The 15075-nt window shown below is 40.6% G+C and overlaps 1 protein-coding gene across 2 annotated transcripts in view; it reads right to left on the bottom strand.

Moving 5' to 3' along the window:
• sema4ba (sema domain, immunoglobulin domain (Ig), transmembrane domain (TM) and short cytoplasmic domain, (semaphorin) 4Ba) overlaps positions 1–10790 on the bottom strand; it is a 314544-nt gene extending 303754 nt beyond the window's left edge. For both annotated transcript variants that reach the window (XM_069911428.1, XM_069911429.1), the window contains exon 1: positions 10617–10790. The gene's annotated coding sequence lies outside the window, so the exon portion shown is untranslated. The remainder of the gene's footprint in view (positions 1–10616) is intronic.
• Between the last annotated feature and the right edge of the window lie 4285 nt (positions 10791–15075).

Raw genomic sequence — 15075 nt, 5'->3', positions numbered from 1 at the left:
AAGTTCCTGCAAAAGTTCATAACAAACTTTTCAAAAATGAGCTGAACGCTAGTCTTCTCTCTGGGTCCACAATGCCAAATTCTAATCATAATATTTACTCCAGATTAAACTTAATATCTATAATTTCCCCACTATTTTTAAATAATGCTAATATCCACACCAAAACAGAGTCTACAGTCAAGTGAATCATAGAAAATTTATGACACAACAAGCCATTTAGTCTGTGCTGGACCACAAGAGCTGGCCAGCTAAAAATAAAAATGGAACACAGAAATATTCAGCAGGTCAGGCATCACGTGTGGAAAGAAAAAGATTTAACGAGGCCGTGGTGACCTTGATCCTGATGGAACTGCCTTGTGAAAAATGACAGAGAGCGAGAGAGTGCAGGAGAGGGCAGGGGTAGGGGAGGAAGGGATGAACCATTCTCACTGCTTTTGGCAAATAGACCAACTCGAAACTTACGCACGGCCCCATACTGCTGTGGCTCGAGTGAGGAGAGATGTCCCTGTTCCCACCTAGCAGAAGATGTCCGCAGCAGGTGGAAGATTCAGCTTCACCCATCCTCCCAGTTTCCCAAACACCAGGCGAAATACTCTGTCCAACTATCCCACCCAAACCTAAGCTGACTGACCTGCTACTTTATTGATGAAAAGTCTTACTTAAATGGTTTCCGAACAAACCAGGGCATTGAGTAGTATTCAGTTGTGGGAACGTCTATTTCCCAATTTTCTCACATTTTATCATCAAGCGGAACTTGCCCATGACTTGGTTCAAAAGAAACAGAAATGAACCTATAATGGAAAGTTGTTTAATTTTAAAGGCCTTCAGAAAATATCAATAACAAACCTCTTCGACGTCCTTAAGATAACCCTATCAGAAATCTCACGTACGCTGGTGGACACAACAGGTCTCTCGGCTTCATTAACATCTTCAACATGTCCTTGCTACAGCCAGAAGTACTCACATAAAGTGACGGCAAACATAACAGCGGGCCTAAATAACTGAAGCCCATCATCTGAATTGGTTTGAGAGGCTGACCATGGTCATGAAGTCCAAGCCTTTCAAATTTGAATTTGAATACCACCTCAACAGGTCAATAGTAGATGCTATCTCCTAGTCCTTGACTTGACCCTGGAATACAAGTGCTCCTATGTTAATTATTATTACTATTAAGACAATTTCTTGATTACAGGTCTGCCTTCAAAAACATCCTCCCAGTTAAACATCCCCAAACTCTGATACCTCTGCAGTTGGCGGAGGGCGGGGTGGGAGGGAAGGGAAGGAGACTCCAGTGATCTTCTCTGCCCCTCTTATGGTCCTGTGGATTGACCTTCAATCCATTTCTCTGCAGCAAATGTACCACACTTAGGGATTGGCTTCTTGACTTGAACCAATTGCCTCATCATACTAAGTCAAAATCTTGGACGTCTCAACCTGGGGCATGGTGGGAGTTGTAGTGGTTCAGGAAATAGATCCATGATCATTTCTCACCTTGAGATGGACAATAAATGCTGTGCTTTACATCCCTTAATTGAATGTTACTAAAAATGGCCCTCAGCAATGTGTAAAGTGCCAGTGTTCCAATTATGAACTGCTTCACATGCTATAAATTAGTTGATGAGATAGTTATGCAGAGCTATAAAGCAACCAAGCAGGATAATGCTGATCGTCCATTGTGTGCGATCAATGAAAGGTCAGCTCAATTTATAAGACACTCACAAATAATCCACAATACATACACAGATTGAGAAAATGAATCAAAAATTTGGCCATAATGTTACATTAAGAGAAGTTAACCTATACTTTGCAGATACTCTTCATAACATTTCTGTCTGAATGGCATTTATGGCAAATAGGGAGATTGGATGATGACACATTGACAAGTCCTGAGCTGCAACATACTTCTAATACTTGACCAAGTTCTACTTATACCTCAGAGGAGCCCAAGATTGATTCACTCTTGAGCTCACTCCGGACCTGAGAAGTTCATTGATACTGGCCATGATCCTAAACTATGGGTCCAAAACAGACTCAATGCCAGTGCAAGATTAAAACACGAACGTGCCTTCTTTCCTCCGGCTCTCCACCCCCTTCCCTCTCCATTCACCTTCCCCCATTTGTTGTTGTGCCCTTCCCTCCATTATCCAAATATTACCTCCTTCCTGTGGACCAGTGCTCCTCCCCACCACCACTTTATTCAGCGCCTGCCTACATTTCGTTCACACCTTGATGAAGGGCTCAGGCCCGAAACATTGATTATGTACCTTTATCGTTGCTATATAAAGTACACTGTTTGACCTGCTGAGTTTCTCCAGCATTCTGTCAATACCAGTGCAAACTGTGAATGGAAAGGTTGCTTCATCACCTCAACATCTTTTTCTTCTTAAACCTCCAACAATCTTCCCACTGCATGGAGCCAACTTGCAGGACAAACATAAAACTATTCATTCTCTGTCACTGCCATTCCAGAACATGTCAATAACTATATTGACCACTTCCCATATATTGGGAGTCACAGCTCAAAATTCACCATCATTCTGCATGTGCCATTATTCAAATGAGGTCAAGGGTACTAAGATCTCAAACCTGATTAAAAACTCTTGGTCTGCTGACAGCTGCGGGCCTTGTTCTCCTTTGAATTTAAAGCTCGGTAACAGGCCCTTCTGGCCCCTGAGCCCAATTACACCCAATTAACCTCCAATGACTTAATGTTTCAAAAGGTGGGAGAAAATCCATGCAGACATGGGGAGAACATGCAAACTCCTTCCAGACAGTGCCAGATTTGAATCTTGGTCACTGACGCTCTAATAGTGTTGTGATAACTGCCACACTAACTGTGCTGCCCTTCTGACAGTTGGACGATCCACAGCATTCACCTCACACAGGTAGAAAGATGCCACCCATGCTGTTCCCACAAAATCCTCCAAACACACAGCAAGAACAAGTTGGTCAAGATCAGCATCCTCTTCTGGTCTAACATCCCCACTCAATCACCTCTGTTTCACAGACCAGGACCCTCACGTCCCTGAAACCGGACTCCCGAAAACAAAATCTCTCTTGTGAAATCTGTCAAGAGAAGAAATGACCCTGGACCCCTGAAGAAGATTCAACAAGGTCCTCAAAGACTCGTGAAAACTTGTGTCATCCCCATAATCGCACCAGCAACTGCAAGTCCATTTGTCAGGCGAACGCTAAAAGCCCAAGGTAACTGTTGGAAGGCTGACACTAACTGTCCTCTTCCTCTCACATATCTCCTGCCCTTCTATAGAAGGCCCAACTATTCCCACATTGGCCTCAGTCGGTTGCACTCAACTCGGTTTCACTCTTGAACTCGACAGAGCTGAATTTCAGTGGTAGTTTGCAATTAGCCACTGCAACTTCAGAGCATAATTAGCATGAACAATCAGAAATAAATTTTCTTGGCAAATATTGTTTGATTTCATCCGCAACTGAAAACGGACTTATTTTTTTTCTCTTTCCCTGTTCTAAGGAGCCCAGACCTGAAACCTTAGCTCAATCTCTTTCCACAGATGATGCCTGACTTGCTAGATATTTCTATAATTTTCTGCTTTTCCTTCAGATTTCCAGTATTTGGCTATTGTTTTTACTACTTCATTTTTTAAAAACCCCTTCTGAGTTTACGCCCATACTGTTGGCCTCCTGATAAATATTAATGTGAAGTAACTGTTAATTTCACCATCATTATCTTTGAGTTGAGTCAGTACATTTTCATGGCTTGTTTAAATACATTTGTTGAACTCCTGGATGACCTAATTATTACATTAACTGGCTAACCAGGGCACAATTTGCAGATTTGTCATCAAATAACAACGCTTGGACACTTTCAGAACTGCCAAATTAAATGAATGGGTATTGTTCAGGTGTCTTGCCGTTCGGCGATCATGTCTCTGCACCATCACAGTCTCTGACCCTCCGAATTGTAGCTGTTTCTGGCCACGATGTTAATCCATTGATCATTTTCATTCTCTCTCTCCCTCTGCTTCTTTTTCCTTTCAGCTTTCCTGTTGCAACTATATGTTCTAATGCATCCCTGCGCATGATGCGGGCGAAAAATTTTGATTGCTATTTTCTAATTCTTTTAAGTAATACACGTTTTATTTTTCTTCTTTGTAGAACTTCTTCATTTGTTATCCTGTCTGTATGCGATATGCACGGCGTTCTTCTGAGAAACCACATCTCTGCTGCATTGATTCTTTTTCCCATTGTATTTGTGACGGTCCATGACCCGCAGCCAGACATCAGTGTAGCAGCTGAGAGTTCGAAGGTGAATGTCAATTACTATTTTTCTTGCTTGTTAGGATTTCTATAAATGCTGTTCATGTCATTGCTAATCTTGCTTTTATGTCTATTTCACATTTGCCATCAGATGTTCCCCATGATCTAAGGGATTTGAAGTTGTGAACTTGGTTCAGGATTTCATTTCCCAATATGATCCAACAATTTCTTTGATGTTCCCATTACTTCAGTTTCTTTTTGTTTAATGTTAGGCCAAGTCTTTCGCTCTCTGTATTGATGGTAAGTACTAATTTCTGTAAAATTATTTTACTATTTGCTATCATAATGTAGATTGTTGATATTGTGTCCTCCTAGACCTTGTCCAGGTAGGTCTTGTATGGATCTCTTTTTTTTTTACTGTTCATGGAGAACAGATATGGTGACAGAACACAACCCTGTCCTCGTTTTATTGGCTGATATTCACCAATCTCGTTGACTACCCATATGGGTATAAAGCAGATGAATATGATGTAGAAATCATAGGGGATTATATTCAGATAGGAAAAACAAAGAAAGGCAAAATAAACTGGGTTGAGGGGGTACATGTCTTAAAGGGGAACAACAGCAGAAATTATTTCTTTAATTTGGCAACAATGAAAAACAAACACACGCATGGTTCTGGTCCTCATATATAGAGGAGTCTAGGATCAAGAAAGTCGTGACTTTTATAAATTAATGGTTTAGTCACATCTGGAGCACTGTGTCTACGTGCAGCTATACACTTTGAGAAAGATGAATAGGTCTTAGAGAGTGAAAAATATTATTTTTCTGGAAAAATAAACTCAGGGGAGGGTTGGAGGATTCCCAAGCTCAAGTGCTGGAAAATTCAGGAAATGTGTGCTCCCCAATTGGAATCCATTTCTGGAATGCATCCTGGAAAATGCCTGCAAACCTCAGGATTTGTATGATCCCACTCTAACATGGAATGATTACTGTAGTTCAGCAAGATTAACGTAACTATGGGACAGAGTGAATTGAATGGCATCATTTACTTAAACAAGCAATTAAACCTTTTTTATACCTTTTAAGATAGGTGCACACAGATTCCTCTGTCACTCTTGGTATGGAATTCCACCATCTTTCTCTCCTCGCAAGGTGCACCAGACTCCTCGCACGTCCCAAAGACGTGGGTGGTAGTAGGCCAATCCATTACAGTGAGAGAGTACAGGTTACAGAGAGGGAAATGGGAATGTTGTCACCTCAATTGTCAAATGGATTCTTTCCATGGGATCAGAAAATAGAAATAATTTTTTTTAAAATTAATATCCGGCACAGTTAGCACAATGCTTTTAAAGCGCAAATGACCAGGGTTTGCTGTCTGTAAGGCAGGGGTCTCAAGCTTGCGTCCCGTGGGCCAACTGTGGCCCTCGGGACGATAGTTTGTGGCCCTGCCTTAATATGAAAGTTTAATGTTAGTGCGGCCCGCGAGTTTGATATTATTGGCACTTTTCAGTGTTGTGCGCGGAGCTGAACGAACCTACCAATCACGGTGGGGTATATTGCTCTCGGGGGCGGGACATGGCTGGGCTTATTGCGAATATAAGCATATTTGTGTGCATTTTCTATTTGTCATTATATGCACGCGGCACATGCGCAATTTCCGCGGCCGTTTCCGCTTCACGCGCTTCGGCGTCCAGTCTGAACCCGGAAGTTGTGGCTGGGCTATGCGAGAGGAAGCACTGCCAGATCTCTAGCAGTAAGAAGTAGGCAGAAGACATGTTCATAACAGTGTATGTTCAATGTTCCATTCATGTTCAGAAAGTTAAAGGTTAAAGAACTGTTAATACAGACATTTGAATCTGAATAATAATAATAATTACATTTCTCCAGTCAGCAACTTTATGTGGTTTCTTCAGTCTTCTAAATCTGCTGAATTATTATTATTTTCATTTTATTTATTTATTACTGATTGATTTGAATTGTTAATTTATTTATTTTTTCATCTTATTTTGTGTTAAAAAATAAAAATAAAGACATTTGATAACATTGGAATGTTTTTGTAAGAGCTTTTCTTGTGAAAAACCTGATGCGGCCCAGCCTCACCCAGACTCTACCTCCAGCGGCCCCCGGGTAAATTGAGCTTGAGACCCCTGCTGTAAGGACATTCTCTCCATGTCTGCGTGGGGTTCCTCCGGTTCCTCCCACCCTTTAAAACGTACAGGGTGTGAGAGATGAGTAAAACTAATATGAAAATATGAAAGATGAGGAAACTAGTATGGATATATGTGTAATGAATAAAGCCAGTATGAATAAGATAAGGATAGATAATAGAATGTAGGAAAGTAGAGTTAGTCTGAATAAGATAAGGGTCTTCTAGCCTTAGACAGAATTAGCAAGTTCGGCATATAAGAAGGTAGGAACAAAGGTAGGTTTGTGAATAAGGACAATGACATGATGGGACACCGACAGGATACCCCCTGGTCCTCCAAGTTCACAGAAACAGCACCTAGGCAGACAGGATTGCCTAATGCCAAACTCATCCAAGAGGCAGAAGGATGTAAGGGGGAGGGTACTTCTATACTGAAATAAACTGTATAAAAGTTGGGTGAGCCCCAGTGTGTGTGTGTATTCCCAGGGTAAGGGGAAAGCACCCAACTTTGCATTGATGTATAATAAATGTTCTTTGTTCTCAATTTTTGTCTCGAGTAATTTCTGTGAAGGTACTTCTGTTTCTCACAAGGGGATTGCAGGTCAATTGGGTGCATCTGGGCAGCACGGGCTCATAGGCCAGAAGGGTCTGTTACTGTGCTATATGCTTACATTTTTTTTAAATTTAAAAACATATTGGAGGTTAGTTGGCCCAATGAGTCCTTAACACTTCCATCAGACCAATCCCATCCCCCCCTCATCTTTCTTCTTTGGCTTGGCTTCGCGGACGAAGATTTATGGAGGGGGTAAAATGTCCACGTCAGCTGCAGGCTCGTTTGTGGCTGACAAGTCCGATGCGGGACAGGCAGACACGGTTGCAGGGGAAAATTGGTGGGTTGGGGTTGGGTGTTTTTCCTCCTTTGCCTTTTGTCAGTGAGGTGGGCTCTGCGGTCTTCTTCAAAGGAGGTTGCTGCCCGCCGAACTGTGAGGCGCCAAGATGCACGGTTGGAGGCGAGATCAGCCTACTGGCGGTGGTCAATGTGGCAGGCACCAAGAGATTTCTTTAGGCAGTCCTTGTACCTCTCCTTTGGTGCACCTCTGTCACGGTGGCCAGTGGAGAGCTCGCCATAGAACACGATATTGGGAAGGCGATGGTCCTCCATTCTGGAGACGTGACCCACCCAGCGCAAACTATTCTCTCTCCTGCCTCCATCAACCTCCTCTTCTCACTCATTCAAGACCTCAATTTCTATGACAAGTGTCCATTAGAGATCTTGTTTGGAGCATCATTTCCTTCCACAATTCCTACCTGATTACGTGACAGCCAAAAATTCATGCGCACAGAAATGGAAGTTCTTTCCCAAAGACCTGGGTTAAATAGATACTTTGCAGACAATCATCCCTGGTTTAAATTCTCCACAATTTCAATGATTGACAGGAAATTGCCTGGTTTACTCAAATCCTCGATTCCTGTGAATCACAAAAGGGTAACAATGCTTATACAAAACTCTTTCATCTGTCAGTTCAAATGGAATAGTTTTGCATATCTTGATTTGTTTTAAGTTTTGATATGCCCTATATTTTCATTAAATATTTAAGATTGTTTTTTAAAACTCAAGTCTACTGTGCAGATTTAGTTGATGTGAAACATTGGCAAAATCACTTGATAATACTTTATTGTGCTGTAACTGCTATGCTATGATTTGCTTCATGCCTGCCAAGACTGCTCCTGCCCATAGCCCCTTGCACACTTCCCATTCCACTCTGCCTTGATCAGTCAATTGGTTGATGGCTGTTCCAGTCTATAGTTAATAAAAGCCTGATGGTTTCACAACTCCATTTTTTTTGTGATTATTGATGGTGCATCAGCAAGTTTATTGATCTAACTCCAACCATGCAATAAATGTTTAATTTCTGAAGAAACCTGTGCATTTATACATGGTCTCCAGCATCTCTGTACAGTTCTCTGTACTGTTATCCACAATTCAATCAACCTGCAGCCTCAAGCAACCGGCAAAAAAAGTTGCAGAAAATAAATGTGTAAAAAAGAATACAGAAATTTTAAATGGGCGCACTTCGCCATTAGTTCTCCATGCAAAACGCAGACTCAAACCACCGGGAGATTCACTTATCTAGCATCTACCAATCTCTGTAGGTGCCAGATACCAGGGATTTTACTATATTAAGGAATTTTGTGAAATGTAGTCACTAACACACTAACAAAATTATACAGAGCACAATCCAACAGGATCCACTTAGGGGGTCAATACGTCTGTTCTATAGAAGATCCTGAAGACCACTTCTGTTCTAATTAAAGAATAAACATTGACCAGTTTACAAAAGAGAAGTCTCCTGCTTTACTTGAGATTTTGTACATTTTCCCGAGATTTTTCCGAACCTCAGGTTGGTGGCTCATCAAAAGGCAAATCTGCATTTTGCCTTAATATTCCATCTGGGCTCCCTCCAACTGGATGGCATTCAGACCGACTTCCCCAGTTTCTGCTTGTCTACTCTCTGTTCCTCCCCCTCATTCCATTTCCCTTCTTTCCTCCAGCTCTCCACCCCCTTCCCTCTCCATTCACAGAACCATCCCTCCTCTTCGCCCCACCCCCAACATCCACTTGTAACCTCCTGCCCTTGGGTCCGTGATCCTCCCCCTACTCCTCTACTCTCCCCACCGTGTTGTTAGGCACCTGTCAACATTTCTTCATGTCTCAATGAAGGGGCTCAAAGCCAAAAACTTTGATATACAAAGTACACCGTTTGAATTTCTCCAGCATTGTGTACAGCGACAGCACTTTTTCTCAGCACCCCACTGGAGTGTTACTCTGGATGATAGTCAAGGTTCTGAGCTGGAGAAATTCACATTCTTCTTCCAGTTTCCATCCACATCCAAAAGCCACGAGGGCTGATTGGTTAATTGGCTACTGAAAATTGCCTCATTATGTGCATAAGCAGTGGAATGGGGAGGGAGTTGATGAGAACATGGGAGGATTAAGAAAGGGATTAATGTAAACGGGAGACTGATGGCGAACAGGCTCGGTTTCTATAACTCTCTGCACATTGAAGATCTTAGAAAATAGCCAGTAAAGTGATCTTATGATGAACAGCCATAATCGGACACAATCTACTGGAGAAAAGAGACGAGAGCTTCCCTCCCACCGTCTCCTCCACCCAAAATCTCACTCCTCACTTGGAACTTCTACTCGTCATTGCAATCAAGCCAAAAATCACAACTGCAACGTAATGCCATGGTTAGCGAAGTCTTCCTCCAACCCACAGCAAGATCCCATTGGTACTTTGGTTCCTGCAAAGGAACTCAAAAAAGCGCTCTGCCTCCAGAAGCAGCAGGAGACCTTGGGTCCAACACACACCTATATTGGGGAGCAACCTCACACTCCTGCCTCTCTCCACTGAGAGAGAGAGAGAGAGGGAGAGACAAGGGGAAAAGGTTCACCTCTCCAAATGAGGGACAAGCTTCTCAGCAAATACACTGAATTTCAACAACAGGAAACCTGGTGGAGGTTGTCTGCAGGAGCTGAGTGAACACAGTCTGTTGCTGTACCATTCTTCTTCTTTCTTTGGCTTGGCTTCGCGGACGAAGATTTATTTTCTTTCTTTGGCTTGGCTTCGCGGACGAAGATTTATGGAGGGGGTAAATGTCCACGTCAGCTGCAGGCTCGTTGGTGGCTGACAAGTCCGATGCGGGACAGGCAGACACGGTTGCAGCGGAAAATTGGTGGGTTGGGGTTGGGTGTTGGGTTTTTCCTCCTTTGCCTTTTGTCAGTGAGGTGTACCATACTGGAGCTGAATACTGCATGGGCTTTCATTGTATACATGCGGCTGTTGATTAATTCGGCAACAGGAGGGACAGACCCTCAGAGACCAATACTTATGGAGCATTTTACCCATCCCCTTTTTCGCAATTCAATCAAACCCACCCACCCCGGTCGATGCGCAATGTCCTGAGCCACAAAGGTCGACTTCACAACTGATGCAGTTGGGGAGACTGCAGGGCAATGGTCTCACGAACAATGAGCACGAACAACCTTCTCGACGAACGGGGGGGTGGGAGGGGGGGGGGGTTTAAAAACAAGTGGGGCTTAACATAAAATGATTGCACCTCAACTCCCCTTTCGGAATTGTAAATGCATTCAAGTGTTTTCTTTTGGAAATCTCTGTGCAAATAAAATCAAATGCAGAACAAAGTTTCCAATCTTTCTGGTGCATACCGTTCGGTCTTGAAGGAGCGACGCTGTCCTCTCTTTCCAGTGACTGTCCGTCTTTCCAAGTGCGTTGCAAAGTGTCGCTCCTGTCTGAGAAATCAGCCTCGAACGGGGCTGGGGAGGGAGGTAGGTGGGCAAGGCACGCTCCCCAGCCTGCTGAGTGTCAGCCTTGCTGAGCTGGTCCGGTCCAACCAACACCACCTCCCTCCCCAATACACTACAATAACGTGGTTGGAGCTCCCCTTGGCGTCCACTGTTCGTTACATCGGCTGCCGCGGAACTTATTTACCAGGTTGACACCTGCCAGGTAGACAAGTGTCAGGTAAGTCCGCAAAGTTTGGGTTGGAGGGTTGCAAAAGAGAGAGAAAAAAAGTCCGAGCGGGAAATTCAGCCAAACTTTTATTTGGTGATCCTTGCCTAGAATATCTCTGAGGATCTGTCCTGGAGTCTCCATCACCACGAAGGCTCACCAGTGGCAGTGGAGTTTCACCAAAGACTCTTGCAGATTTCAACATGGAGAGCATTCTGACCGGTTGTGGAGGGCACAGCACTACAGAGAGTTGTGAACTTGGACAGCGCCGTCACGGACGCCAGTCTTCACTCCATGGAGGGCATCAACGTGAGGTGGCATCTTAAGAAAGCCGCGACAGCTACATTGGTATTAATGAGGGATATGAATTTAATAGATATGTGGAAGAAAATTAATCTGAGAGAAAGAGACTGTTCTTTTTATTCAAATAGATGTGATTCTTATTCCAGAATCGATGATTTTTAAGTGCAAAGCAAGATATTGGATTTGAATATAAACTGAAAATTTTATCTTTTCATTCGCCTTTTATAATGCCAGGTAAAGTGAAATTGGTATTTAGATGGAGGTTGAATTCAACATTATTAAAGAGAAGAGGTTTTTGTGACTTTATTGGAAGACAAATTCAGTTATTTTGTGAAACAAATTTGAATTTGATGAATGATAATTTTGTAATTAGGAGCCCATTGGAGAGGACAAATTATGTTTTACCTCTAAAATTCCAAAAGGTTACATGAAAGAGGTAGATCAATTGGAGAAAGAAATAAAGGTATTGTAAAAAGATCTTCAGAAGTGACATTCGGAAGATAGAAGTAGGCAACTAATTAATAAAAAAACTTAAATATAATGCATTATGAACATAGAGAATGGAAAAGAAATTGCAACAACTAAATGAATAAGGTGAATGAGCACATAAAGTACTTGTATGGCAATTGAAATAGGATCAGGCTTCGAGAACGATTAATACAATTAAATATTATTTATAAACCTCGAGAAATAAATAAAATCTTTAAAAACCTTCATTCTAAACTATATAGCTCAAAGTCCTTAAAAGATGAAAATAACAGATATTTATCTAGAATAAATTTACCTAGATTAAATATGGAAGAACAGAACTGAGTGCATGTTTTACACAATAAGAGGTAAAGGAGGCAATGTTCATAACAAAGTAATAAATCCCCAGGGGAAGATGGTTTCCCACCTGAATTTTATAAAGAATTTAAGGATTGATTCATATTTTAATGGAAATAGATCAAGCATCAATGACTCATATTCTTCCAGACTCATTTTCAGCAGCAAAAATTATTGATGATACCTTCATCATATAGACCTATCTCATTATTAAATGCAGATGATCAAATACTTGCCAAAATTTGGCAAATAGAGTTACTAAAATGTTGCCTAATTTAATAAACATGGATCTGACAAGATGTGTGAAAAAGAGACAATTGGCGGACAATGTGGCTAGGTTAATCAGTATTGTATATTTAGCACAAAAAGGGAAAGATTTGAGTGTAGCAGTGGCCCTAGATGCAGAAAAAAAAAACCTTTGATAGATTGGAGTGGGACTTCTTGTTTAAAGTGTTAGATAAATTTGGGTCTGGTCAGACTTTTATAAACTGGATCAAGGCACTATATAACAACCCTAAAGCGAAAGTAGTAAACAATGGACTCTATTTTAATTGACAAGATCTACCAAACAATGCTGTCTCTTATCCCCAGTTCTGTTCATTTTATCTATAAAACTACTAGTAGAGGTCATTAGAAGTGATCGAGAAATTAAGATTTTCAAGGTCGGTCAGGAAGAGTATAAAATTAGTTTATTTCCAGATAGTGTTTTAAGAGATTTTTTTTATTTTTTTTTATTTTTCACACTGTGAACCATATCAACCAAAATATATACAAATGTTTCTCATTAACGATACACGGTGGCATTTTTACCCCCTACCATCCCTCCTCCCTTTCCACCCCCCTACAAAACCAATAAATATTCAACATATACAATACAATAAAACCATAAAACAATGTCTTCACACAATGAAAAATGAACAATAAAAATGTGTCATCTGTTTTTACACACTGAATCAAATTGTTTTGTCTTCTTATCGTTTTAGGGAGTGAAGGTTTGAGGCAAGCTCTCTCTCTCTGTTATGTTCCATGTATGATTCCCAAATTTGTTCAAATAATGTGACTTTATTTTTTAAATTATATGTTATTTTTTTCCAATGGAATACATTTATTCATTTCCATGTATCATTGCTGTATTCTCAGGCTCTCTTCCATTTTCCAAGTTAACATTATACACTTTTTTGCTACTGCTAAGGCTATCATAATGAATCTTTTTTGTGCTTTATCCAATTTGAGGCCTAATTCCTTACTTCTTATGTTACTTAGAAGAAAGATCTCTGGATTTTTTGGTATGTTATTTTTTGTGATTTTATTTAATATCTGATTTAGATCTTCCCAAGACGTATTCACTTTCGTACATTCCCAAATTGTATGTATTGCTGTTCCCATTTCCTTCTTACAGCGAAAACATCTATCTGATAATGTTGGATCCCATTCTTTTAATTTTTGAGGAGTGATATATAACCAGTGTAACTAATTATACTGTATCATACGTAACCTTGTGTTTATTGTTAACTAATATGGTTACACCTCTAGCTTTTGAATTATATCATGCTGCTGTTACGTGTCCTACCCAATCTCTCTTGAATTTGTTATGTTCCACTTCAGTTAGATGAATTTCCTGCACAAATGCTATATCTATTTTTTTCTTTTTTCAGTAAATTTAATAGCCTCTTCCTTTTAATTTGGTTATGTGTTCCATTAATGTTTATAGACATAAGTTCAACATGGCCATCTTATTTACACCTTATTTCTGCTTCCTCACCACCTCCATCCCCCTTTTTCCCATTTTCATCTCTCAGTTTTCCCTTTTTAAACTCAATTAAAACATAAAATACTCCAACAATTCCCACACCCAATATTACCCCAAATGCCCCCCTCCCTCTCTGAGTTTCCCCTTATCCCTTTCCGGGCAACCATAATTTCCCTTTCCATTTGGTTTGCGATCTTGCTCACAAGCGTCAACTGATTTTGCAGTGATGGTTATTCTCTCCCCCCAACCCCCCCTGAAAACACTTTTTTTACATATATAACAAAGCTCTCCCTTTTTCCCCCTTACTTCCTTCCTTCACTCTTTTCCCTCTTTAGTTCTTTACATATACATTGTTTTTACATCTTTATATATACTTTATCACCTTTCTTCATTCTTATCACATCACTTCATCTCTCCTTCTATCCTGTAAATGCTCTGTGAATTCTTGTGCTTCCTACGGATCCAAGAATAGTCTCTTTTGCTCCCCGGGTATAAATATTTTAAGCACAGCTGGATGTCTTAACATGAATTTATAACCTTTTTTCCATAGAATCGATTTTGTTGTATTAAACTCCTTCCTCTTCTTTAAGAGTTCAAAAATTATTTCTGGGTAAAAAAATATTTTTTGACCCTTGTATTCCAGTGGTTGATTATCTTCTCTAACTTTATCCCTTGCCCACTCCAATATATTCTCTCTTGTCGTATATCTCAAAAATTTTACTAAGGTGGATCTTGGTTTTTGATGTGTCTGTGGTTTCTGAGCTAATGCTCTGTGAGCCCTATTTCCATTTTTTCCTGCATTTCTGAAATTCCTTCAAGTCTTTGCCTTCTTCACACTCCGTCAGGCCCACTATTTTTATGTTGTTTCACCTACTATAATTTTACAACATATCAATATTCTGAGATAACAACTCTTGGGTCTCTTAATTTTTTTGTCACTTTCTTCCAATTTTCCTGTTGTCATTTACTTCAATTTCCACAGACATTTCTCGTTCTTCCACATTTTATACTTTTTTCCATATTTTTGTCATGAATTGTTCTAAACTTTGCATTTTATCTTCTGTTCTTTTCATTTTTCTTTCAATTGCACTAAATTCTTTTAATGTTCTCATTTGTTCTTCAAAAAAGGATTTATCTATATTCTGTCCATCTGTTTTACCTTCTATTTCTCTGTGAAGATCTTGGTCTTCTTCTTCCTTTTCTTCTGTATCTGCACCTGTGTTTGTACCTTCTTCTTTGTATCTGTGTCTCTTCTGATTCTCCTGATGAGTTGCTGG

This window comes from Narcine bancroftii, chromosome 14, assembly GCF_036971445.1.
Source record: "Narcine bancroftii isolate sNarBan1 chromosome 14, sNarBan1.hap1, whole genome shotgun sequence".
Classification (NCBI taxonomy): Eukaryota; Metazoa; Chordata; class Chondrichthyes; order Torpediniformes; family Narcinidae; genus Narcine; species Narcine bancroftii.
Note: the sequence above shows the minus strand (reverse complement) of the source record. Positions and strands in the feature narration are given on the sequence as shown.